The following is a 26,132-nucleotide window of genomic DNA, read 5'->3' on the forward strand; positions in this document are numbered from 1 at the left end:
AGCACGGAGCACAAGGAAGGCCCACAGAAACTGGACCACAGCACAAGGGACCGTTAGTCAATTAATGGACAGAAGAAATGAAAAAGGAAGAGTTTTAGATAAATGCCTAAGGAAAGGGTGTCTCATCATGAATAGCTTCTTAATTTTTATAACAGAAACAAATTTTCGGAGGACCTTGTCAGAAAATATCTCAATTGTGAGACAAAATAAGACCAAAGGAGTAAACGACTTACTTTGACCAGGAGTCAGGATTCAGCCTCAGGCAGCTTCTGAGGACAATCGGCCAGAACTCCTCTTTCTGTAGTTAGAATTCATTTACTCAAATCTGACTGAGAGACACAGCAGCCAGACATAAAAACACCTATCAGCTCCTCCACACATGGACCTCTATAAATGCTACCACTCTTCATTCTGATATCATTGGAACAGAGAGGGAAAGGAGGGGGTATGGAAAGAGAAGAAAGATGGGAGTGATGAGTTTTTTTTCCCCATCAGATGAAATTCTATGACAATCAGCTGACTGAACAGGGAGTAGTTCAAGATTTGAAGGAGAATATGGGTACTAAATGTGACCCTTTGAAGGACTAAAGAGCTGACCTGATCATTTCATGATGTATTCTACATCAGTTGGAGCCTTGAACTAAACACCAAAAAAAGTCTTTAAACTGAGTCTTTGAACTCTGAACCTTCAACAGCTTTACTCTCTAATCACAACTGCACTGAAGTAAATGGAAGTTAAACAACTAATTCAAAACTTTTGTAAGCTAAATGTTATGTCATTTATCTGAATGCAATAAAGTCATCATAATTTAACATTTAGTGAAAATTTGACTGGTTGAACTTCCCACATCTGAGCTTTAAGCAGAAGATTTATGAGGAAGTTTTGGACTCTCATCTATCCATATCCATCCAGCCAGTCATCAACTGATCTGTCGGTCCATCTATAATCAATCCATCCATCCATGAATTGATCTGTCCATCCATCTATAATCCATCCATCCATCCATCCATCCATACTTCAATCCACTGATCCATCATTCACCCATCATTCATCCATTTATCCCCCCATTCATCCATGCTTCCATCCATTGATCCATCATCCATCCGTGCATCATCCATCCATCCATATATACATACATGGATGAATGATAGGTGAATGATGGATCAGTGGATTGAAGTATGGATGGATGGATGGATGGATGGATGGATCAGTGGATCAATGGATGGAAGCATATATGGATGCATGGATGAAAGATGGATCATGTATTGAAGTTAAAGGATGTATGTACAGTCGCTAGAAAAAGTATGTGAACCCTTTGAGATTTCTTGGATTTCTGCATAAATTGGTCATCAAATGTGTTCTGATCTTCATCAAAGTCACAACAATAGACAAACAGTCTGCTTAAACTAATACTGCATAAAAAATGATATGTTTTCATGTTTTTATTGAACAAAACATGTAATCATTCACAGTGCAGGCTGGAAAAAGTATGTGAACCCCTAGGCTAATGACTTCTCTAAAAGCTAATTGGAGCCAGGAGTCAGCCAACTTGGAGTCCAATCAATGTGATGAGATTGGATGTGTTGGTTAAAGCTGTCCTGCCCTATAAAAAACACACCAGTTTTGAATTTGCTGTTCTCAAGAAGCATTACCTGATGTGAACCATGCCTGGCACAAAAGAGCTCTCAGAAGACCTACGATCAAGAATTGTTGACTTGCATTAAGCTGGAAAGGGTTACAAAAGTATCTCTAAAATCCTTGATGTTTATGTGTCCATGGTAAGACAGACTGTCTGCAAATGGAGAAAGTTCAGCACTGTTGCTACTCTCCCTAGGTGTGGTTGTCCTGTGAAGATGACTGCAAGAGCACAGCACAGAATTCTCAATGAGGCGAAGAAGAATCCTAGAGTGTCAGCTAAAGACTTACAGAAATCTCTGGCACATGCTAACATTTGTGTTGACAAATCTACAATAAGTAAAACATTAAACAAGAATGGAGTTCATGGGAGGACACCACAGAGGAAGCCACTGTTGTCCAAAAAAACATTGCTGTAAGTTTGAAGTTTGCCAAAGACCACCTGGATGTTCCACAGCACTACTGGCAAAATATTCTGTGGACAGATGAAACCAAAACTGAGTTGTTTGGAAGGAACACACAACAGTACGTGTGGAGAAAAAAAGGCACAGCACACCAACATCAAAACCTCATCCCAACTGTGAAATATGGTGGAGGGGCCATCATGGTTTGGGGCTGCTTTGCTGCCTCAGGGCCTGGACGGATTGCTGTCATTGACGGAAAAGTGAATTCCCAAGTTTATCAAGACATTTTGCAGGACCATCTGTCCGCCAACTGAAGCTCAACAGAGGATGGGTGATGCAACAGGACAACGACCCAAAGCATAGAAGTAAATCAACAACAGAATGGCTTCAACAGAAGAAAATACTAGGGGTTCACATACTTTTTCCAGCCTGCACTGTGAATGATTACATGTTTTGTTCAATAAAAACATGAAAACATATCATTTTTTATGCAGTATTAGTTTAAGCAGACTGTTTGTCTATTGTTGTGACTTTGATGAAGATCAGAACACATTTGATGACCAATTTATGCAGAAATCCAAGAAATCTCAAAGGGTTCACATACTTTTTCTAGCGACTGTACATACATCCTTTAACTTCAATACATGATCCATCTTTCATCCATGCATCCATATATGCTTCCATCCATTGATCCACTGATCCATCATTCACCTATCATTCATCCATGTATGTATATATGGATGGATGGATGCTGCACGGATGGATGATGGATCAATGGATGGAAGCATGGATGAATGGGGGGATAAATGGATGAGTGATGGGTGAATGATGGATCAGTGGATTGAAGTATGGATGGATGGATGGATGGATTATAGATGGATCCATCCATCCATCCATCCATCCACTGATCCATCATTCACCCATCATTCATCCATCCATCCCCCCATTGATCCATGCTTCCATCCATTGATCCATCATCCGTCCATGCATCAACCATCCACCCATATATACTGTACATACATCCATTAACTTCAATACATGATCCATCTTTCATCAATGCATCCATATATGCTTCCATCCATCATCCATCCATCCATCTATACTTCAATATATTGACCAATCATCCATGATTCATCCATGCTTCCATCCATTAAACCATTATCCATCAATGCATCATCCATCCATTGATCAATCATACATCCATCTGTCCATCCATCCAGCCACTCAGCACCACCAGATCAACAATTCAGTTTCGCACAAACCGTCAGAAAGAGGCGTTGATGCAGGAATGAGGCTCCATGCTACTACAAAGATGGGAAAAGGTGGACTGAACAGTTTGAATTAAACAGGGATGGAAGTGATATAGAGGATGATAAAAGACTGGAGTCATAAAGTGGTGAAAATATTAGTTAAATTTACAGCAGCAGACTGAAGAATAATCTTGAGTTTTTGACAGACCAAGAGAAAATACTGTTTCAATGATGAATCTTCATTTTTTTAAACGCTGTGCTAGATCAACACACTAGTTAATGCTCAGTCAAAGAGCAGTGAGATGATGATCTCTGAAAAATGCCAGGAGAGCAGATACACAGTATTTGATGACAAGACACTTCTAGCCCTTTCAATATCACACACTGCTGCACAGACATAAGACATAAATGAAGAGGGATCACGTTTCATCTTTCACTCAGATGCTAAAAGTTTTGATCTGATTCCCTGTGACTGCTCGTTAAAAGGAGCCATTAGACCATTAGCCTGCAGACAGCTCATCATACGCTGTCTTAAGCCTATGCTAAACAGGAAGCTTTAACCCACACAAATCTGAGCTGAAACAGGAGAGCAAGCCCCTTTTTGGATGATCCTCTTATCTCCTGTTAAATCTGCCTTCAGTGTTTTGAAAAGCATGACTTAAAGTGTTAAACCCACCACACATCAGAGAACCTGAAAGATCCACTAATTTGGGATATGAATGATTTTCAGAACCATAACTGATCTCTGTGTCAGATTCATTTCCTAAAGGAGGTTTACGCTCAGATTATTGAGATGCCTCAAAAGCAGAGACAGAGAGGATCAAGTCTTGGACAGGTTTGCCAGATTGTGACAGCAAAAAAATGCTGCTGTTGGTACAGAAAATCAACCAGGAACCAAAACGCTTCCTTACTCATAGATCCAATTTCTAATCAATTTGATCTGAACTGGTAGGAACAACATTGATCATTACAGTGCTGTCTTGACAGTTCAGCTGTGTTTTCACAAATTTGCCTGGTTCACTTCCATACACAGATATGTAGTTCTCTTGTTGTTTGTCACTGATGATAATTTTTTCCAGTCAGAGAACTGAGGGATAAAAAAACTCTCAGCCTGGATTGTTTCATATGATGATAAATGTTTGCAGTGCTTCATGAATTACAACATTATCAATAACAGAATGATTTCAGGACTGCATAGTGGGGAAAAAATGCATGATTTCTTTGTTGTCTTGTTTTAAGTCAGGACCTACAACCATCAACACGCTGTGAAGTGAAAGAGTTTTTGTTTTGGTTAGTTGTTTGGTACGCTTTTCATAGATGCTGCCATGAGATTTACTGAGACTGTTTCAATTCTTGAGGAGATGAGGAAGAGGAGTCCAGCCTGCTTAGTTATCCTTCAGTTTCCTGTAACAGCTGCATCTGAACATAGTCACCACTACCCCATATTACATCTCTGCCACTCGGTATCAACAGATCAACAATCCAATTTCACACAAGCTGCTCAGAGGAAGGCGACACTGACGCAGGAACGAGGATCTACGCTTCAACAGAGATGAGACTTTGTTTGCCTGGAGAGGTAAAGGGAAAAGATGGACCAAAGAATTTAAGATAACAGAAATGGAAGTCTAATGGAGAGAGATAAAAGCCAGGGCCAGTGGAGAAGAATTTTATATCAATGCATTTATAGACCTCCTGCAGACTAAGGAATTATCTTGTGATTTCTCGATCCAGGGCAGAAAAGAAAGAAGAGAACATTGCACTTTGCTTTTGGTTATACTGTAACTAAAGAGATCCCTTCTCTTTTTTTTCTGATATCCAAAACCTGCTTAAATAAAGCCATCAGAGTGCAGAGAAAGCCATCAGAGTGCAGAGAACTTTTACTTCCACAGCCAGATCTGTGAATGCGTTACTTTGGAAACATAACAGTATTCCCTTTATGAGTTCATATCCTCAGGAGGTGCAAAATCATGCTCAGATGAAGCAGATAAATCAGAAACAAAAAGATAAAAGGTTAGGCCAGGTCTGCAGCTGTGACAGCAAAGACAGGTAGCTGAATGGCTGACTGCTACTCGATTGTTGGTGCAAAAGGTCGAAAGGATCTAAACTTCAACAGAGAAGACAAAGACAGAAGCAGGAGGACCAGTGTGAGCATGTGGATGTGATAAAACTTGTCAAGCATCCTGTCACAGAGAGATTGACAACACAGACAAAGATAACACTAACCTAAGACCATTCTTCAACCTGATATCCTTGAAAAATGGCATTATCTTTTTTCCCTGCCAATCAAAGAAGACAGTTTCAAGACAGATGAGGGTGTGATATTTCTGATAAATCTGTCATCAAATTCATGACCCCAATTTTTATCTACCTGATTCAACGACTGGCAACCAGACAGTCTAACAGTTGTTTTACAGAATCTTCCTTTAAGAGTTTGACAGTACAGTCATGTCTGTACCTTTGTCTTTGATCAACAATCACTGCAGTGTAATTCAGTCTGACTCTAAGTGGAAATATTTCATTCTCCTCACATGGTACAGAGACCCTGGTAGAATCACTCCTAGCAAACTCACAATCACAGCATCTTGTTAACACTGAAGTTTCCATGTATCATCTTCAGGAAAACTCAAAGCTTAATGCTTGTTCTGCTCCCTCGAGGTCCACCGTCACTTAATGACTCTGTTGTGGACACCTGACAGCAGAATGGGTTTGTCCACAAACAGCTTGATGATGTTTGTGTTTCTAAGAAATTAGATTATGAATAATTCATGAAAGACTGATGGAAGGTAGAAAAAAGGAGAGACAGAATTTGATTGATCAGGTGTATGGATCTAACCAGACAAGCTGTGACTGTTTACCATGTAAATATCAGGCTGTATGGTGCCAGTGACATAAAACCAGTAATTCCAGAAAAAAAATCTTAAAAAGATCTCTCTGCCTGCTCTTTTAGGTGCTGCACATCCACTTACTTCTGACCTCTGACACTAACCCTTTGGTTAGACAATCCCTGTGCATTTGGATCCGATTCAGAAAACTTTTTGGACTGCAGAACTTTTCCCTACAAGGTCAAAATCAGAGCATTTAAAATTTGGCACAAAAAGGTGTGAAATGTTTGATTATGTATTCTTTGATCATCATTTTGCTTCAGTTGAGGCCCCTTGTGTCCCTAGCGTTCACTCAGGCACTATAAATAGGGTCTTAGACCGCAGTTCCCTCATAAACCAAAGGCCAATCTTACTGATTTACTTTTGTCTATAAGCCTAACATCCAAAGGTATAATGTCCAACTTATATAGCCTTATTTTAAACTGGCACTGCCCCTCTATGGCCGCTATCAGAACAGCTTGGGAACAGGATTCGGACAGTACTTTTATTGACAATACATGGAATCAATCCTTAAACACATATACGCCCTTCCTTTTTGTGTGACTGCCACATTATTTAAAGTAGTTTATTGGATTAACATATCTAAGACTAAATTAGCTCTCATGTACCCTGACATTGACCCTACCTATACATGTAATGGTGCTCCTGGGTCACTTGTACATGGATTTGTCATACCCTGCTTTGTCTAACTTTTGGTCATCATTTTTCAAAACCACATCATATTCTTCATCACCAAGTTGAGCCCAGCCCTTTGCCAGCCATCTTTGGCATACTCCCAGATTCAGATTTCCAAAACTCAGTGTGCTGGCTTTTAGGTCTTACTGGCTCAGTGAACAGTTTTACTTAACTGGAAGGAGCCTGTCACTTCGTCCTTCTCACACTACATTAGAGACAAAATGATCTGCTTGAATCTGGAGCAAATTGTTAAACTACCTAAGGAACGGAGAGTAGATTTTATAAAGCGTGGCGTCTTTTCTTGAAATAGTTTGAGAAATACTCTGATGCTGATGGGGAGGCATGCCAGGTGCCTGTAAAAGCACAACTGCCATTCCCATATCAGGCAGCTGACCCTTCCCATCCCAGTCTCCTGAGCACATCAGCATTAGACACATGGTCTAACAAAGATACCCAAAGATGTGCCTGGGAGAAGTCACAAAGGAGTCCAGTCGGTGCCTCTGCTTGCTCACTGAACCCAACCCCCCCTTGGGAGGGTGTCACTGCATCCTCACTAGAAAACCAGTTCCTTGGTACAACTCAATAATTTTTTGTCTTATTCGAAGAAACAATTCTTACCTTTTGTTATTGCAGCATTTCATGAAGAATTGAATTTTTGTAATTTGTTAGGTGTGCATGTCTGCTTTAGATGCCTGTTTGTTGTATGTTGCGATGTTTTGTGGTCTAGATGAATGTTCTTCTTATGGGCGGTGAAAAAGTCAAAATAATTCTGTATTTTCATTTTTTCACTTTTAACTTTCAGTAATAATAAAAGTCCATTTGAAAGAATGAGCAAGCAAAAAGGACCTCCAATTTATTTTATGTTGTTTTATAACTAAGGATATCTGTCTTAATCATTGAGATTAATACGTTTTTTTTTTATCCAAGCTGACATTTTTGACCAGAAGAAGAAGAAAAAAGATCTGACATGTTCAACTTAGCTCAGTATCATAGAAGACTTCTAGTGTATACCATTTAACCTCTAACAGAGAACAAAAATGGTTCAACAAACCTCTGGCTTCAAGTTTTTAAAACTGCATAATTATTCAGTTAAAGTCAGATAAAGAGACACATGACTCATCTACAAAAAGTCTTCAGATTTTTCACAAAGGTGTGTGGATAATCAATGAAAGATACGCAGGGGAAATTGAGTAAAAGTAATCAATCCGTTTAGATGACTGCACCAAAAAAGTCCATTAAGAGCTGAGATTTAGTGACATTTTCACTGAATGTAAATGACACAGAGTGAGTCTGTGATAGGATACAACATACAGTAGTGTTAAATAAATCAAACCCAGACTGTTTACCTCTCTGCTCCCCAGAGGAAGATAAAAAGTCCTATTTACCATTCACTTTACTGTTTCAATTTAAGTTAAAATATCAGGAATGAAAAATAACACAACATCCCTAAACACCTTTATATCTGATATAAGATTTGTTTACTGAAAGATTTGTTTTATTAGACTGGGTGAATCATTAATTTATGTCTCTCAGTATAAAGTTGCTAAAATCAATCTGGAGGCATTTAAACCTCAGCTGCCATCTTAACATAACACCCTTGCTGAGTCTACCTGCTTCCAGAATTAATATTCCTTATTAATCATAGTTTTCCTCTTCCTGCAAACAAAGACAAAACACACCTGTCACCCCACATCCTTCCCTTCCTCTCTGTGTCATCTCCATCATTAAGCTCCCTCAGCACGAGCTTTCTTAAACTACAATTATCTCACTTTCAGTAAGAGTTAGTAAAAGAAATCTTCCTCTTTGGCCTTAACCTCAATAGCATTTCACTAACATCAGATTCCATTTCCAGCCTGTTCATTATCAAGCTCCCTGTCAGCAGAAAGATGATGACAAAGAGAGCTTTATTTGATGAAGGAAAGTAATAAAGAAAAGCTACACCACTGCTTGTGTCAGACTGAGGTACTGCTCAGTTGTCCTGTTTTCAATATTGAAAAAGTAGATTTTATTGGGATTTATTTATTTTGCCAGTCTCAAAAACATGAAAATTCTAGATGTAGTTGTAGCAAAGAAAAACGATAAGCTACATCTCAGGACTCAGGCTTCTTGTATTCTTTTTCCAATAACTCAGAGTGAGGCCATGACGCCCACTGTGCTCTGATACCATGCTGTTCTGGTCACACTGTGGGCAGAAATCCATCATCCAGGCTGAAATCTATGACCAGAAAGTCACAATGTCTGATTTCTTTTATACTGACTGGTTCTTCCAAAGCTTAAAAAAATAACATTTTTTTCCATAACAGCAAACAGAGCTTAAAAAAACTGGGAAACATCTTAAAATCCTCGTTCCACGCAACCACAGTCAAGGGTAAATACACAACAGTAAAAATGGGCCTACACACTGAACCACTATGTTGATACGATCACTCTCTATTGATCATCAAATCTGACAAACACTGCATCAAAACGGCAGTTTTTTAAACAGATGATAAGAAAGCAAGACTGCACTTTAACAACCCACCTATAGTGTGCCCTGTATAAAAAAGAAAATGATTTCTACATTCAAAAACTAAAACTAAAATCCAAGCTATATGGACCAATCACTTGTCACCAGGACCTGGTGTGTAAGAATAAATAATTCTGTGTTGACAATGATGAACAGGAAAAACTTTGTCCATGCTGATGACAAACCAGCTCACATTGACGGTGTTCTCATGATGATTGGTCTGTATTGGTCTGTACATCTTTAGCATCTGACGTCACAGTCTGTTTTATCAGGCCCTGTCCCCGCCTGGACAGTGAAGGGGAGCGTTACTCACCATATGTTTGGGCTAAATAAAGTCTCCTGTTCACAACTTCCCTCTGGTGATCTGTTTAGTGCACATGTTGTACATGGAAAGTGTAAAAAGCTTGGGCCCCATCTGCCCACTCCCACTGGACTTCTGAACTTTAATTACTTCTTCAACAGTGCGTGTCATTCCCTCCAGCCCACGCCAGCAACAAGAAGCACCACTCTAGCCAGATAACATTTTTCACAGTTTTATCTAAGTTTTCTTGCTGAATGAAGCATGAAAAAACCCAAAACACTCACATTCTCATCATCTGTAACAGTTCCAAACATGGATGAAACCTAGCAGGTGATTGGTTCCAGATTTTGTTCCCGGGGTAGTGAGTGACATCACAGTAATCTCGCAGATCTGAGCAACACACCTGCTTAACACACTGCATAAAGGCAAACAGCAGCCAACTCTGAAACACATCAAAAAGTTTTGAACCAAACTCCACTAAAAACATTTTCCTCCGTTTAAAGAGAGACCTGAGAATGAAAGATTTTTCTTTCTTTTCACTTTTTTTCAAATGGTGTTATTACTTCCCCAATTTGGGTAACAAACACATTACATTTACTTTCTTTTCAGGCCACAATGAAGTGAGCGAGTAAAGCTGTGGTACTTGCTAACATTGTGCTGCTGAACTGAGATTCATCAGATGAATCGCGCTCCTCCTGGCTAAGAGAAATGACAGTCCTGTAGAATCTTGCCTGGAGGTTGTTTAACGCTAACTGATTGCTTCACCAGAACTTAGGAAAACTTTTCTACAGTTCCCAGAGGCAAGAGGTGTCAGTCAGATGATGGCAAACAATGACTGCTAAAGGTTTCCAAGACTACGCTGTGAGGAATTTGAGAAAAATCTGTCATGCTTCTGCTTTACAACATGTAAAAGGTAATGCAGCTTATTGCTGTGGCAACCACTGGATGACAACAATGGCCACAGTGGGAGTTAGTGAGACTTTGTTAAAGCTTGGTGATCATTCAGAAAGAGGGTCCTATGTGGTGCCAGAGCAGATTTACTGTGTCTGTGGTCAGTGTATTCAGCTGGGTATCTAATGATGTGCACTTACAGGCTGAATCAGCAGAGCATTGTTTACCTCTTTGCAGAGAGTGCAGGCCCCACCGTGAGCAAGAAAGAGAAAGAAGCCCACATGCATCTGCTGAGGTCTTCTACTCCGATGAAAAATTATTGTCACACCCTATGATGTTGTCTCTTAAATCGTTCAAAATCTATGATAAGACCACAGGGTTTCTTTAATTACTTAGTTGATTTAGTTTGTGTGCTGCTTAATGAAAGCATCACTGAAGCATCTCTAACCATCACTTCTGGCAGCAGCACCCATCTGTGCCTCTTTCAGAGATCATGTACTGATTTAAGAGGAACATTACCAAATTTTGGCACAGAGAGGAAATACTGATGGAAAAATTGGTTGTGCAAGAAAATGCATCAAATAAAAAGAGAGACAGCTGAACCATGAAGATGAACTTTGAGAAAGTGAGGAGGAAGCTGAAAGCCTGAACAGCTTGGAGAAAGTTAGAAATTCTGTCAAGTTGGAGAGTTTTCATAAATGTAAAAGTTTTAACAGGAAAAGACAAAGATGAGGAGCAAGCTTGCAGGATTGTTAGGAAACACTGAAAAGTTTCTTGCAAATAGGGAATCTAATTGGATGAAGCTCTTACCTTAGCCAAGGCCAGAGCCTCAATCCTGCTGCTGATGCCTTGATGTAGCAGGTTTGAGGACGAGAGAAGGAATGACTGTGATGGAGGGGAGCCAAGAAAATCATTGACATCACTTCCTTTTCATTTCAGAGGCCACAACAAGGACTGACCTGCAGGGAAAGACGATAAAAGAGTGATTAGGTTGAGTTTTCATGGTAAGGCTAAGGCTGCAGGAAAGAAAACACACTAAGTGATTTACGGAGAGAACATGCTGGTGCTAAGATGTTGATTTTCACAGCATCTGCTTCTAAAGCATCCAACCGACATGAACACACAGCTGCTCATTTGTTACTTCTATTTTCTTTTTTCACAGTCATTAACACGATGTGCACAAGAGGGAGGAAAAGCAATGAGCGCCGTTAAACAGGTCTATAAAAACACCATCAGTGCTAAACAACAAGTCTAAATCTGTCATGTGAGGCATTTTGCACAACAATAGGGTAAAACAAATGGCTGCTTAATTCAATCAGATCACCCTTAAAGTGTATGTAAGTGTTCTCTTTTTCCCAGCAGAGGACAGATGAAGGAACAAAATTGAGCTGAATTACATCACTGTGTGGTATGTACTGTAGCTATTGTGTAGCATGAGCAGAGTACAGTATGTCTAACTACATCAAAATCAAAGCAGTAAAATCCATCACTGAGGGGACTGTAACACATTGCACACCAAAGTAACATTATAAATCCTGAACTCTTTATAACAGATGAAACTAGAAAAGCACTCTGAGAGCGCAGACCTCCGACATTAGCCCTATCTCCCAATAGTACAGAATCCTTTAAAAAAATTCCTGGATCCAGATGGTGATCCGGATCAGTCCCAAAATCTAATCAGTTCTTCCTTATGCCATTTCTGACATTTCCTGAAAATTTCATCAAAATCCGTCCACAACTTTCTGAGTTATGCTGCTAACAAACAAACAAACAAACAAATCCACCCGATCACATAACCTCCTTGGCGGAGGTAATAAAGAAAAAACAACCTTAAACCAGGTTCTGCCAGCCCACACTTAACAATCCTCAGGTCTGTAAGGCTAAAAAGCTGTGGACCAACACTGAAACACTGTCTTTCTTGCTTGTTAACCTCACTCTTCCCAAAAACCCATTTTAACAACCTCACACTCCACAAAAGAATAGGTTTGTACTATTTGATTATATTCTGCAGACTGGCAGAATATAATCAAATAGAGTTAGAACCAGGTAATGTTCTCCTATCACTTAACTCCACACCTCAGTTGAGAAATAAGAGGGTATCAGGGAAGTTCTTTCACTGTAAAATGGGAGAAAAATCAACTACAAAAGAGGGAATTATCATCATCTCCACAAGAGTCAAAATGAGGACAGGGGGCTTACCAGTACAATTATTTTAAGCAATATTAGCAGATCTGCAACCACGCCAACATGCAAGAAATAGCTTTATTTCTTGCATATTGGCGTACATTGTAGCCTGTGATTCAGCAGCGTTTAGTGGGAGTTGTCATCGAACAGTTTGCACACATCAAACTTGATATTTGTATTGGCAGTTATTAGCTTAAATAGTTAAATATCTGAAAATATTACATTTCTGCTTACATTACAGCTGATATAATGGCTGTACATATCAAGAGTATAAATCATATATGGGCCTTGAATATCTGCAAAGTGTCCAACTGTACCACCAGGAATAGGTGGTCCTGAGGGATGCTACGCACTCAAAGCGACTAACAATGAGCCCTGCACATTTTGAATGAAGCCCCAAACATAAAACAACTACCAGACTGTCTACTTCCCCACTCCTCTCTCATCTCTGCTTGACACTTTAAGTCTTTAAGTCATGCTTTACTAATCGCTGAAGGGAAATTCACAGTTTACACTCTGTTGTTATACATGCTACACAAATACAGGCTGAATTACATGCAAATACACATGCACAAACAGGATCCCCATGGACATGCACTAAAGAGATGTCAGTAATGGCCTTGCTGGAGCACTGCCGTGAGCTCTTGGGGGTTCAGTGCCTTGCTCAAGGGTACTTCGACAGTGCTCAGGAAGTGTCCTGCCATCTCTCCAGCTACCAAACCAAAGTCCAGATATGGTCTGACTGGGACTTGAACTGCTGACCCTCCAATTCCCAGACCAAGTCCTTCCAGACTGAGCTACTGGTGCCCCCAGCCTCTCTTAGGTAAGGAGAGGCCCTAACTGTAAACCTTCCTGGGGGTACCAAACTTACCTTTCTGTCCCAACTCATGAGCTACACACACACCAATAGGGGTGAGCACTGGCATCACTCCCAGTGTGTGACATGACTGCACAGCAGGGCTGCAAAACATGGCTGTCTGCTCTATGAGGAGTGGTTGAAAACAGGAGAAAAACAGACTAATATCTGCTATAATTAAGAATATTTAGACTCAACAGAGATCCACACTGTTTCCTGGACCCTGTATATTGATAAGTGCATGGCCACAAAATGGGTTTCCTGACATTTATGTGGACCTGTTTTAAGTACACGAAGCAGAGCCTGAAGGCTCACATCAGCCTGGTTCATCGGTGATGGATGCACATGTAACAACACATGCATAGCCTTTACAACCCACCCACCAAGTGAGAGCGCGGGTGTCTTTGGAAACGCGAACTATTTTGGAGTTTGCCGAATCGAATCATACCAATCCGCACTCAGCTAAAACAGACCACTTTAGTGTTTTGTCTGATTAAAAATGGTGTATATCAGTTTCACCTAAATGACTTATTGGATATCAGCAAAAATCCAAAATCCTGCATCCCTGTAACATTTGTAGTGAGACTTTCCTCTGAGCTGTGCTGCTGTGGCAGGGACAATGTGCTAATAAAGGTTTGCCTATTTTCTAAACAAGGCCAGACAAAACAACAGTCTATCAGAGGAGAGATGATACCCTCTGTTGTGAGCCAAATTTAGAAGGAGCATTTTAATTTCATGAGAGACTAATGACATCATTTCAGTTATAGCCTACAGCAATTAAAACAGCTCTCCAGCTCCTGCAACCCTGTCAGAATATGAATCATCTTAAGGTATCAGACCTCCCCACATGAAAAGTTATTTTAAGACTCTAAAGTGAAATGTGTCACCAAAAGCAGCTGATGAGCAGAATCAAAATTGCACTGAACAGGATGTTCCAAACACCTGATGGTTAAGGTGTGAGCATGCATAGTACAGAAGATGCAGGGCACAATATTGTGTATTTATGTGTAGATGTACATCAGTGTCTGAAGTGGATAGTCAGTCATAACCTTATGACTGATGCCCTGCATCTTCCTGTTCAAATCCTTGCAGGACTCATTCACTTCCTGAAAAATATCCAGAAACCATAATAAAAGTTATCTGGCAGGTGATGTGAGGCACACACCCTAAAGAACAGCATCTTTCACTCTGAGGAGGCACAGCATGTTGAATGTGCTTATGTGACAGAGCTGTTAAAAAAGCCATGTGGGAATACACAGGGAGCCGCAGATAGACGTGATGAGAGACAGAGAGCAACAGATGGACAGAACGCAGTGATGGAGAGACAGCTAGGCAGTGTGAGCGAGAAAACAGATTAGATTAAACAGAAGTGTTGCTTGAAATAGGGAGTAGGTTGTTAAAAGACAGAATCAGGCTTGGTGTTATACTCCTGTTCTGAGGTGTGATGTTTGCTTTCTAGCCAATTCTGCTCCATTTTAATGATTCCCCCCCTGAATTGCCACCAACTGCACCAAGAACCAGGGCTCTATTTTTGATCTGCATTTGATTTGACCCAGTGACAGCCCAGCTTTCACCACACTCACTCATGTACACATGTCTGCTACACTAAAAAGTCTGTGTTAGTGATCATTCATCTGTCAGCAAGTTCTTACTACAAAGGAGGACAGTAGTAAGCAGGTGTAATGTAACTGTAAGGGACATGATACTGTTGTAAATGAGCGGCCCTGTGGGACACATGCATGATTAACAACAGTCGCACCACAACATGACTGCAGTTCCTCCATCATAGCAGGAGGGTCTGTTGGTACATGAACATCCTGGAGCGCCGCTATCCAGAGACAGTGCTATGCAGAAATCAGGCACAAATGTGGCACAGGTGCCAACACGTCCAGTAGCTACTGAGCCGAATCAAAACACGGATTTCAGTGCTTCCCCCTGCCATTCCAAATAAAAGGCACAAACTACCAATCAGGACGAACGTAGTCTTTTAGGCCCACACTTCTTTACAACAGAGCAGGAACGGCTTTTATTCATTTTGTTGTGGAGTAATGTCTCTGTTCTGCTCGTGTGCCTCTTTATTTTATCATTGTTATGAGTCATCTCTGACATGAAATTTAGTCTTTACCTAAAGAAGTAACAACTGTTTGTCTCTTATCCCATGCTCTATTGGTATCCTGGAAGGGTATTTTAGTTAACCATTTAGACCAAAGCTTTTATTCACTCTAATGTTTTAGTTGACTCTGATAGTGCAAAAATAGTAATAAATATGTCAATCATTTTGATTCTGTCTTTTCTGGATGGATAATAACAGTTTCTTGCAAAAGTATTCATACCCCTTTAACTTTCCACATTTCTTCACGTTATAACCACAAACATAAATATATTTTATTGGGATTTCTTTTGATAGATCGACATAAAGTGGTGCATAATTGTGAAGTGAAAGGAAAATTATACATGGCTTTCAGAATTTTTTTACAAATTAAAATCTGAAAAGTGTGGTGTGCAAAAGTATTCAGCCCCTTGGAGTCAATACTCTGTAGAGCCACCTATCGCTGCAATTACAGCTGCAAGTCTTTTGGGGTATGTCTCTAACTTTGCACATCTAGAGACATTTGTCCCCATTCCTCTTTGCAAAATAGCTCAAGCTCAGTCAGATTAGATGGAAAGTATCTGTGAAAAGCTATTTTCAAGTCTTGCCACAGAGTCTGAATGGGATTTAGGTCTGAACTTTGACTGGGTCATTCTAACACATGAATATGCTTCAGTCTAATTTTGCTGTGCACAAGGCAAACACAGGAAATGAAAAAGACAACAGTTTAGTGTGTTCTTCATGTGCCTGAAAACAGTAACAGTATGCAAATGTGTAATTGGAGGTTAGATGACAAAAGGAGGAGAAACAGCATTCTTTCAGAATAAGAGTCTAAGATGTATGCAGCTTCCTGCTCTGATGAAAACTAAAAAGCCTTTTACTAGGATTATCAAATAGCATTAGCAGCTCCAAATCATTCCAGAACTTTGAGGGCAAATACCATTTTGTCATTCTTGTACATCATTGTCTGTCCGAGGGGAATCCAAAAACACAATTGAGTCATCAGTATATTACAAAACATGGCATGCCTGCTAACCTGCTAAAACAACACTCCTTCAGCTTACAGCTGAGCAGGCTGCAAATAGTAGACTGGCTTACTTCTCTGAAAAAAATCTAAATCTAAAAAGGACAGTCTGAATAATGGGGTAGTCACCACTCTCTGTCTGCAGATTCACACTGATCTGCCAATTTCTGCTGATGTCTCAAAGTATAATTGTGATAGATGGCACTTTTTACATTAATATGACATCTTAATGGATGAGAGATTTGTAGCTGGCTGACATTTACACAATGACTCGTTTTTCTAGGAAAAGACACTTTCTAATCATCTTTCTATAAAAAAGCATTCAAGCAAGGCCCAAACCAAATAAAGTGATAAAAACAGATACAAGGCAGGAAGGATGTATGATATTAAAGAGGATTACGAGTTATCTGTTATTTTCTGCTGTAAATGTAGAGTACACTAAATCTGCAGCATGGTGAATGTGTGCACGATTTATCTGTCAAGCATTGCATTTATTGGCAAAACAACTTTAAGGGTAAAGAAAGGCAAGCTGCATCTGTTCATATGCACAAATGCTCATTCATCCATCTCTGCTGTTTAATTGTTTTTTTAGATTGAGGACTTTGTTCAATAAAGACAGCCCCTCATTAGGAATACTTACTAAACACCATTTTGTATTCATTCATAAATTTCTCATAACGAGTGAGAAATGCACTTAAATATGCACTTCTGCATGCACGTGCATCAACTCAGGTGTGACTTCCACCACCAAAATGAGCCTAAGAGACAGAAAGAAAAGGCTTAAATTTTGCTGCTGTATTTATTTAAACATTAACTCCAATTTAACACCACATATCGTGAAGGCAAAATACAAAATTGTGAAAATTTAAAACCCTTGGAGCCAGCATGGAAACTCTCACACAACATTTTTGATGCTTATTTTCCCTCACACACGGATGTGAGCAGCAGATTTCCAGATGTCAGTCATGTTTATTTGTGTCTATTTGTGTATTATCTGTGGCTCATGGCAGCTGTTGCCTTTTCTCTCCATGCTACAACCTTCTGCGAATCCTCTGTTCTCTAAACACAAACAAACAGCATCAAAACAAACAGCTCTGACTTCTGATGACACAAACTGGATCACATACAACACAAACTCAAACAAATAGGCAAGTTTGAGTTTTAAAAGCCGGGACTCTTCCATTGACTGCACTAATGCAACTTCTTAAACATGTGTTAACACATCTCTGAGCCTGTAGGAACATGCATGACCGTAAATACAGTTCAGCTTAAGCAGCACATTAGACAAGAGCTAGAATGGTCAGAGATTTTGCTGCAGAGATTATTAATAACACCCTTCTCCTTAAAATCACTACCATGGAGATGCCCTGCATGACTATGATTTTTCTCCTCCAGTCATGCCCACAAAGATGCTCCAGGGTTTGATTGTTTCTCGACCCTCCCTGCTCAGAAACAAAGGTCCATGTCTCTGTTACATGAGGGCGTATATTCTACTGGAGGGCTTTAACTCTGATTCCCTTGTGTTCATGTTGAGCTCAAAGAGCGCTTAAAGCAAGATGTTTAACCCCCACCTGCTCTACAGGGCAGGCCCTGCTGGCTGACCCTGCAACCCAGCCACAGGGTAGGAGAAGAATTTGCATTTAATAAACTCTCTAAAATAAAGATCTATTCTGTGAACACTGATGTGAAGTAACATCCAGTACTGTATCCTTAAAAGTAGATTTTAAAACAACAAAAAAAAAATACCTTGCAAGACTCACTTTTCCAGAGCAAATCTATTAAATACTCATTAAATTTTCTCATTAGACATATGTTTTCAAGGACATGAGTAGGAAATAAAAGCACAAATAGCCAGCATTTGTCTTGTTAGAAGGTTCAGTGTCTGTTCTGGCAGGACTGTGGTAAAGAGAGTGTACTCACAACTGAAAAGATCATTGGTCTGAATCTCTGACTGTCTGAGGAAACAGAGAATAGAGGAAAACACTGTCAATGCACCACTGAACAACAAGAACTGATCTAATATTTTAAGTCATGTTTGGTTCTCTGTGGTTGGTTTCTTATGTTCAAGAACAGCTACAAGTTTTGAACTCTGCAGCAGTGTTTCAGAATTGTGAAAAAAGCCCAGTGCAGAAGTTGAGTTCAAAATAATAGCATGTTTAAAGAAGTGTGTAAAGCCCAAAATCCTTAAAATAGCTTTTTTTCCATTTATGCAAATAAGGTTTGAACACTGCACATGCAATTCAAAACATGAAGAAAGTTTTTTTTAAGTGTTATATTATTTCACAGGAAGTGAAGAAAAGGAGTATTAGGCTGTTCAATTTTCTTTTCAGATTTTTCCAAACTCCTTCCACACCTGGGTTTTTGCTTTTGCAACAGCTGCCTCCTTCCGAGCAATCCGGTACCTGTCGGCTGCTTCGAGAGACCCCAACCCCAAGCCCAGAAAGCCTCCTTCTTCAGTCTGATGGTTTCCCTCACCACTGGTGTCCACCAGTGGGCTCCAGGGTTGCCGCCACGACAGGCACCAATGACCTTCTGGCCACAACTTCTAGCTGCTGCTTCCACAACAGAGGTTGTGAACATGGGCCATGGGACTCCATGTCCCCAGCCTAAAAAAAGCACAGCTGTTCTTCCGGAGGTGGGAGTTGAAGACCTCACGGACAGGGGCTTCCACAACACTATTTTAATTTTGAACAATTCATGATTCAATTACACAGAATCAGCAGCATGCATGTCATGACTGCTGGGTCTGTTGGTTTTCCAATATTCTACTACACTTACTAGTAAATTTTGCCATGTAGAAATAGAATTTATACCAAAAACAGTAACTGATCTAGTTAGTGATGTTGGAATGCTATCATTTTTAACACAACTGTACACTCTCCTTGCCTGACACCATTGATTAATGGTTCTTGAGGTGGATTGACACAAAAGTGGGTCATGGTGCCTTTTTGGGGGGGGTCACAGATGTGTACTTTGAATACAAAAATTTGGGGCAGGAAGTCTGTTGCACAGTTATTTTAAGGGAGTAAAAGTAAGGTGGTAGGGTAGCTTTTGCATATTGACATCCACCATTGAAGGCAAAAGAAATAGAAATGAAGCTTAGTGTTAACTCGGCACAGCAGTCACAGCCAGCTGTGAACAATCACAGCTTTTTCACCACAGTATATATATATATATATATATATATATACACATATATAATATATATATATATATATACATATATATAATATATATATATATATATACATATACATATATATATATATACATATATATATATATACATATATATATACATATACATATATATATACACATATATATATATACATATATATATATATACATATATATATATATACATATATATATATATACATATATATATATATGTATATATATATATATATATTTATATATATATTTATATAGATATATATATACATATATATAGATATATATATCTATATATATCTATATATATCTATATATATATTTGATGTACTTGTCACTTATCCCTACTTGCATTAATGCTGATGCACCATGCTGCTGCTGGAAAAGCTTCACCTCCTCTACCCAAGCCTCCTCCTTTGTAGCATAAAGCTTGTTGTGCCCTCACATTCAGATTCATGCATGTATTGATTTATTGCTTCTGAACTAATTTTATTGCATTCAGTTTGCATTGTCATGAATGTATGTCACCATATGGGGGTTTCTAGCCATGGGCTCCCTGGAAGTCAAAGCATGCTGCTTGACTAACCCAGGGAGCATCTTCTGGGCAGAACCTCCTCTGCCAAGTAAAACTGTATATCCATTTCACTATAAAATGGTAAAAATGTGTGATGAGAGTGTTCCTGACTATAGTGTAATGATTTTGTGCTTGCAGATTAGAAAAGTGTGATGTTTAAATGACAAAACTCATAAATATGAGTTCTTTTTGGACAACTGGGACTAAGTTGAGGTGTGAAGCCACTAAGAGGACTTAGGCTATGTTCACACTGCACTTCAAGGTGACCTGAATCAGATTTTTTTTCTCACATGACTCATATCGAATCAGATTCAGGCAACTTTCGTATGTGGTTCTAAATCAGATACATATCTGATCTTTTGGAAGTTGACTGCAGTGTGAACAGGCAAACAAACAAAAAAAAACAGATCTGAAAAAAGATCAGAATTGAGCACTTACGCCTGCAGCGTAAACTTAGCCATTGTGATGTTTTATACTATCTCAGGTCAAACTGTGTCATTCCTCATTGCATAAATTTGACTAATTGATAATTTTTGGATATTTTGCTTTGTGATTTGTCACCATAAATGTCAGGATGTGTCCTGAGGCCAGGTCTGAACAGTTTAGCTAACTGGTGAGGAGACATAGAGCTCTACGAGAAAGACTTGTGCTGGTTAAGACTTTAATCTAAGAAGAAACACAGAAACAATACAACAAGGGCTGTTAACAAATGGAGAGAATCTTTAGAAAAAATGTAAACATGATGTATCATTCATGTTATAACAGTTTCATTTTAAAAGACTTAATGAGTTCTTATTTCTCACCCTGATTGCCTGCATTAAAAGGATCTGTTCTCTCAAAAGCAGAAAGGAAAACACAAATTATGTCAACTCAAAAGCATCCAGAGGAATAATTTTCAGAGGCAGCTTTAGATTAGTGAGTTGTTTTTGTGCACTTTGTTTGATAAACAGAGCTAATTATAGATTTGAGTGAAAATGAAAGTGAAAGCAAATATCCAATGAATCAAGTCTGATGTTTAATTTCAACAGAAGCAATTAGTTTAATGCTAGATCCAAACAAAGTTCAGATGAGCTAAAGTCTCTAATTCCCAACACCATCAGCTCCAATACTTTCCTTTCAATATTAGTAACAGAGCCTGGAGTCAGGGTATAAAGTCTGAGTGCTTTTTCCTACAAAACATGCACACAAGAGCCTCTGCAGACTAACATGCACATAAAACTCCCTTTCTCCAACTCAAATAAGATTATCTCAAATTCAGGTACACAAACAATCATACCTCCTTCCCTGATTAAACAGTTTGTCTTCATACTTCAGAGTTGAATCTATGCTGTCATTCAGAATGTGTTCAGACCCCCTTCACTCCTTTCAGTTTCCTATGTTGAATCCTGATGCTACAATAGTTTAAACTCATTTTTCTGTTATTAATCTCCACTCAGTACCCCATCATGACAAAGTGAAAACAGAATTGTATTAATTTTTGCAAATGTATTAAAAATAAAAATGTAATATCACACTGACATGAGTGGTCAGACCCTTTACTCAGTAATTAGTTGAATACCTTTGGCAGCAATTATGGCCTCCAGATTTTTTTAAATGATGCAACAAGCTTTGCACACCTGGATTGGGGGATTTTCTGCCATTCTTTTTTGCAAATCCTCTCAAGCTTCAGTTAGATTAGAAGGGGGCCAGTGGTGGTCAGCCACTTTCAGGATGGGCAACATTCACAGATTTGTCCTTGATCCACTCCTGTGTTGTCTTTGCTATATGCTTAGGGTCACTTTCATATTGGAAGGTGAGTCTTTGGACCAGTCTGAGGTCCTGTGGAACAGGTTTTTATCGAGGATATCTTTATACTTTGCCCTATTCAGCTTTCCCTCAACTCTGACCAGCCTCCCAGTACCTGCTGTTGAAAAACACCCCCACAGCATGATGCTGCCACCACCATGCTTCACTGCTGGTATGGTATTGGTCAAGTGATGAGCAGTGCCTGGTTTCCTCCAGACACCAACACTGCTCAGCCAGCAGCTGAGAGGAGGATCAGGAGAGCCACATCCATTAAGCCGCATCCATTTCCTGAGAGGGGCGGAGTCAGACAGTTCACTGACATTTAAAGCCACAGACACAGAAACAGCTCGTTCTGTTAGGGCTCGAACAGAAGGATGTTTAGACAAGTAAAAATCTAATACTGGATTGTTATTCCAGAAACAAACTTCACAGGCATGTTTTAGGGACCTCTGAGACCAATATAAGTTTGTCTTAAAGGAGTAAAATATGTGACCTTTAAATAAAACAGCTTTAAGAGTAAAAACAATGCTGAAAATGTTACTCTGCTAGCAGGGTGGATTTTACTCCAAACAGACTGGGACCAAATGTTATAGTAAATTTTATTCAATTTGAGTAAAATTTACTCAGGTAACTTTGTATCTCCTCTGGTTGAGAGCTGTTGTTCTGTTGCAACTTTAACCCAGGATCTCCACACAGGATCTCTGGAGCTCAGTCAGAGTGACCATCAGGTTTTTGGTCAGCTTCTTTCTTTTCACGATTATGGAGGATAATCCTGTCTCTGAGAACCTTTGGCCTCATGGCTTGGTTTTGGCTCTGACATGCATTGTCAGCTGCGAAGTCTTCTATAGAATAGTGTGGGTCATTTTTGGGAAGGTGCATGTTGGCTGCATTCATAGGCTTCTAGGCTCAGGGCTATGCCAACCTGCAATATGACCTTGACACAACAGTATAAATCAGGCTTTGGTCCCTTATATGTCCAGACTGGCTTGTTGGAACTCTTTAATGGGATTCAAGAGCATAGCAGTCCCCAAACCTGAAATTTTTAAAGGGGAGATGCTACAGAGATCTTTGTGCATTCTCTCCACACTTATCTCATGTCTCTGGGTGCCCACTGTAGAAGTCTTTGTCACCGTCCGTTGTTTCATATCTGTTTAAACACAGTGGTCTCTCAAAGAGCACATTGAGGGCCTGGTCTGGCCCAGGGGAACAGCCGGAGCTGTAGCAGCCCAGGAGACACAGATGCAGGAGGAATTGACAAATAGGAGGAACAATGACTGAGGGTCACAGTCTCTCACAACCCCTTTATCTTCTGTCTTTTCTCATGAGCTCTCAATGCATCAGAAGCTGCCCTCCTCTGAAAAAGGATTCAATATCATATCAGAGTTTCATTTGGGGGTAAAATCTATCCCTCTGCTCATCTGCTCACATCCATTCAGGAGAAACTGAAGTCTGGAAAACTTTTCTATTTGGCCTTAAATCTGTCCCTGCCTGTTACTGTCTGCAGAGCCTCCATATTACACAATGACCTGATAGGCTGACCTTCACTTTACTATCTGACCGCAGGGCCTCCTCATCCTCCATGTTGTTATTGAACTGATTTGATCTCATCTTTTGCTCCCTGTGTTTGACATGGCTCTTTAACTGCTGTTACTGTGAATGGGAGCAGCTTCTTGTTTTACTTTGTTCCCCCTTTAAGTGGAGCTAAATAAGTTATGGGATATCTCATCTGCTCTGATTTACCAGAGACTGGATGGGTTACAGTAAAAGGAGATTAACAAATGGAGATAAACAGGAGGCCCTGTCAAAGTCTATGTTCATTCAAGGTCTAATGAAAGTTAAAGGCAGACTGGTCATTTTTATAATCTTATCACTCCACAGTAGTGATTGCTTTATGTCTTAACATCACAACAAAATAAATCTGAATTATATTTGCTGGTTTATAACTAACAAGCAGAATAAACTCTGAGGGTACTGAGTGTAGATTAATGAGAAAAAAACATAATTTTAACAGCTGTAGCATGAGACTGAAATATAACAACACCGGAAAATGCGAATGCACTTAAATACAACTGTATGTCATTGATCTAACAGTAGGAATCTCTTTAAACATCTAAGACTGTTGACATCTTTGTTCCTCCAGTCTTCTCTTTATCTCACACATGCAGCACAAACCTGCAATACTCAATTTACTTAATTCTAGAGATGTTCTAGAGATTTTTTCCTTCCCAGTACCAATTCTAATACTGAGGTGTTGGGTATCGGCTGATACGAGTACCGATCTGATACTAGTGTGAACTTTCTAGACTGTGTAGACTAGCAAATTATTTCAGACCTAGAAGATGGCTCAACAAATAGAATCATAAGGTACAACATCTCTGTGACCCTAAACATGTTTTTCTCTGCTGATTATTGAGTTTTACTGCTAAATATTAAAGTAACAATATACAGGGGGCTGCATCACAGACTCTCTCTCTCCATTATGCTCTATTTGGGCAGCATGACTTGATTACGGAACAGCCTGCCATTGGCTGACAGACCCTCAAAAAGGGTTAAACAATATGACAGTTACCATAACAAGTGATCGTAATTGGATTAAAATGGATAAAAAGACATTCAATATTGGGTTCACTGGTGTGGATTTAATCATAACAGTCCCGAAAAGTTACAAGTTCCAGGCTCACTGAAAATGCTGCAGCAAGAGATTCAAAGGCATCAATAACGTCAATGGGCAAGCACAATGGCTTCAAGAGGAAAAACAAGCAAGAGGCAACGATTTACAGTTCTAAAGCTATTTAACTTTTGATAAACTGTGTCACTTTTTGTAGTGTACGACAGCGCTGGTCTGAAAGCCTTTTAACGATCACATTCAGAGAAAAACTGTCACGCAGCCACCCTACTCTGCTGCTGCACTGTCTCTGCTTCGTCTTTGCTGCTCTTGAAGCAGAGGCTCGTGCATGCAGTGCTTTCCAGCAGCGAAGAAGAATTGATTTCTGATTTATAATGCTAACATTTAGCATGTCTAAACATAGCAAAATAAATTGAAGATTGAAGAATAAACTTGTGTACTTGCTGATACAAATACCTGCATTTTAAGCAGTATTGGAACAACTCTACTTGATTCAATCTTATTTATTCTACCACAAAAAGCTACATATTACTCCAGACGAGGTGTCTCACTCTCCCTTAATCTGCATTTCTTTATAATTTGTATGTCACACTACATGTTTTAATGATTGTTATATAATAATCAACTAACTCCTCCCTGTCATGAACCGGTGACACACCACTGACATAAAACTTTCTGCTTCTGTTTCTGAACTGCATCTAACAGGAGATACTTTCTCCTTTGATTCTTTAAAGTAATCTTTTGACAGAACAGAATCTGTCAAATATTTTTTTGAAAGCTTTAACAGACTGGCCTTTATTTCTTTGCAAGACAGAAAATGTTTGACCCATTATTCATATTCTACAGCTAAAATGTGCTGTGGTAGAGTGCAGATATGATCCATGAAGTAGGTGGACTCAATGTAAAACAGTTGGTGATTCTTTAGCAATCCCCATCCACCTCCTGGGTTTTGTAAAAACTGAAGATAATGAATGTCTCATGGGCACATGTTCATAAATAAAACAAGCAATGCTATTCGCCTGGTATTACCTGCATTATTCATGTAACTGTGAATCAATGCTAACAGCACACATGTAAAGCAACAAGGAAAGTCATGCAGCCTTTTGACCTCTAGTGGCAACAAACATGGCTATGTATGTGAAGAGAAAATTGGGATAGTAAGCTGCATCCAGAGGAGAATAGAAATGTGGGTAATATTCCCACCACACAGCAGAGCTGGGGAGAGAAAGCTGTGAAAGGCAGAATTTGATATGCTGCAAAGATCAGCCTGAG

General features: G+C 39.5%; 1 long non-coding RNA gene across 4 annotated transcripts in view; it reads right to left on the reverse strand.

Annotated features, from left to right (window-relative positions):
• LOC121521703 overlaps positions 1–26,132 on the reverse strand; it is a 63,618-nt gene that overhangs the window by 17,148 nt on the left and 20,338 nt on the right. For all 4 annotated transcript variants that reach the window (XR_005992873.1, XR_005992875.1, XR_005992874.1 and 1 more), the window contains one exon: positions 11,356–11,504. This is a non-coding gene — a long non-coding RNA (uncharacterized LOC121521703). The remainder of the gene's footprint in view (positions 1–11,355; positions 11,505–26,132) is intronic.

Source organism: Cheilinus undulatus, linkage group 14 (assembly GCF_018320785.1).
Source record: "Cheilinus undulatus linkage group 14, ASM1832078v1, whole genome shotgun sequence".
Taxonomy (NCBI): Eukaryota; Metazoa; Chordata; class Actinopteri; order Labriformes; family Labridae; genus Cheilinus; species Cheilinus undulatus.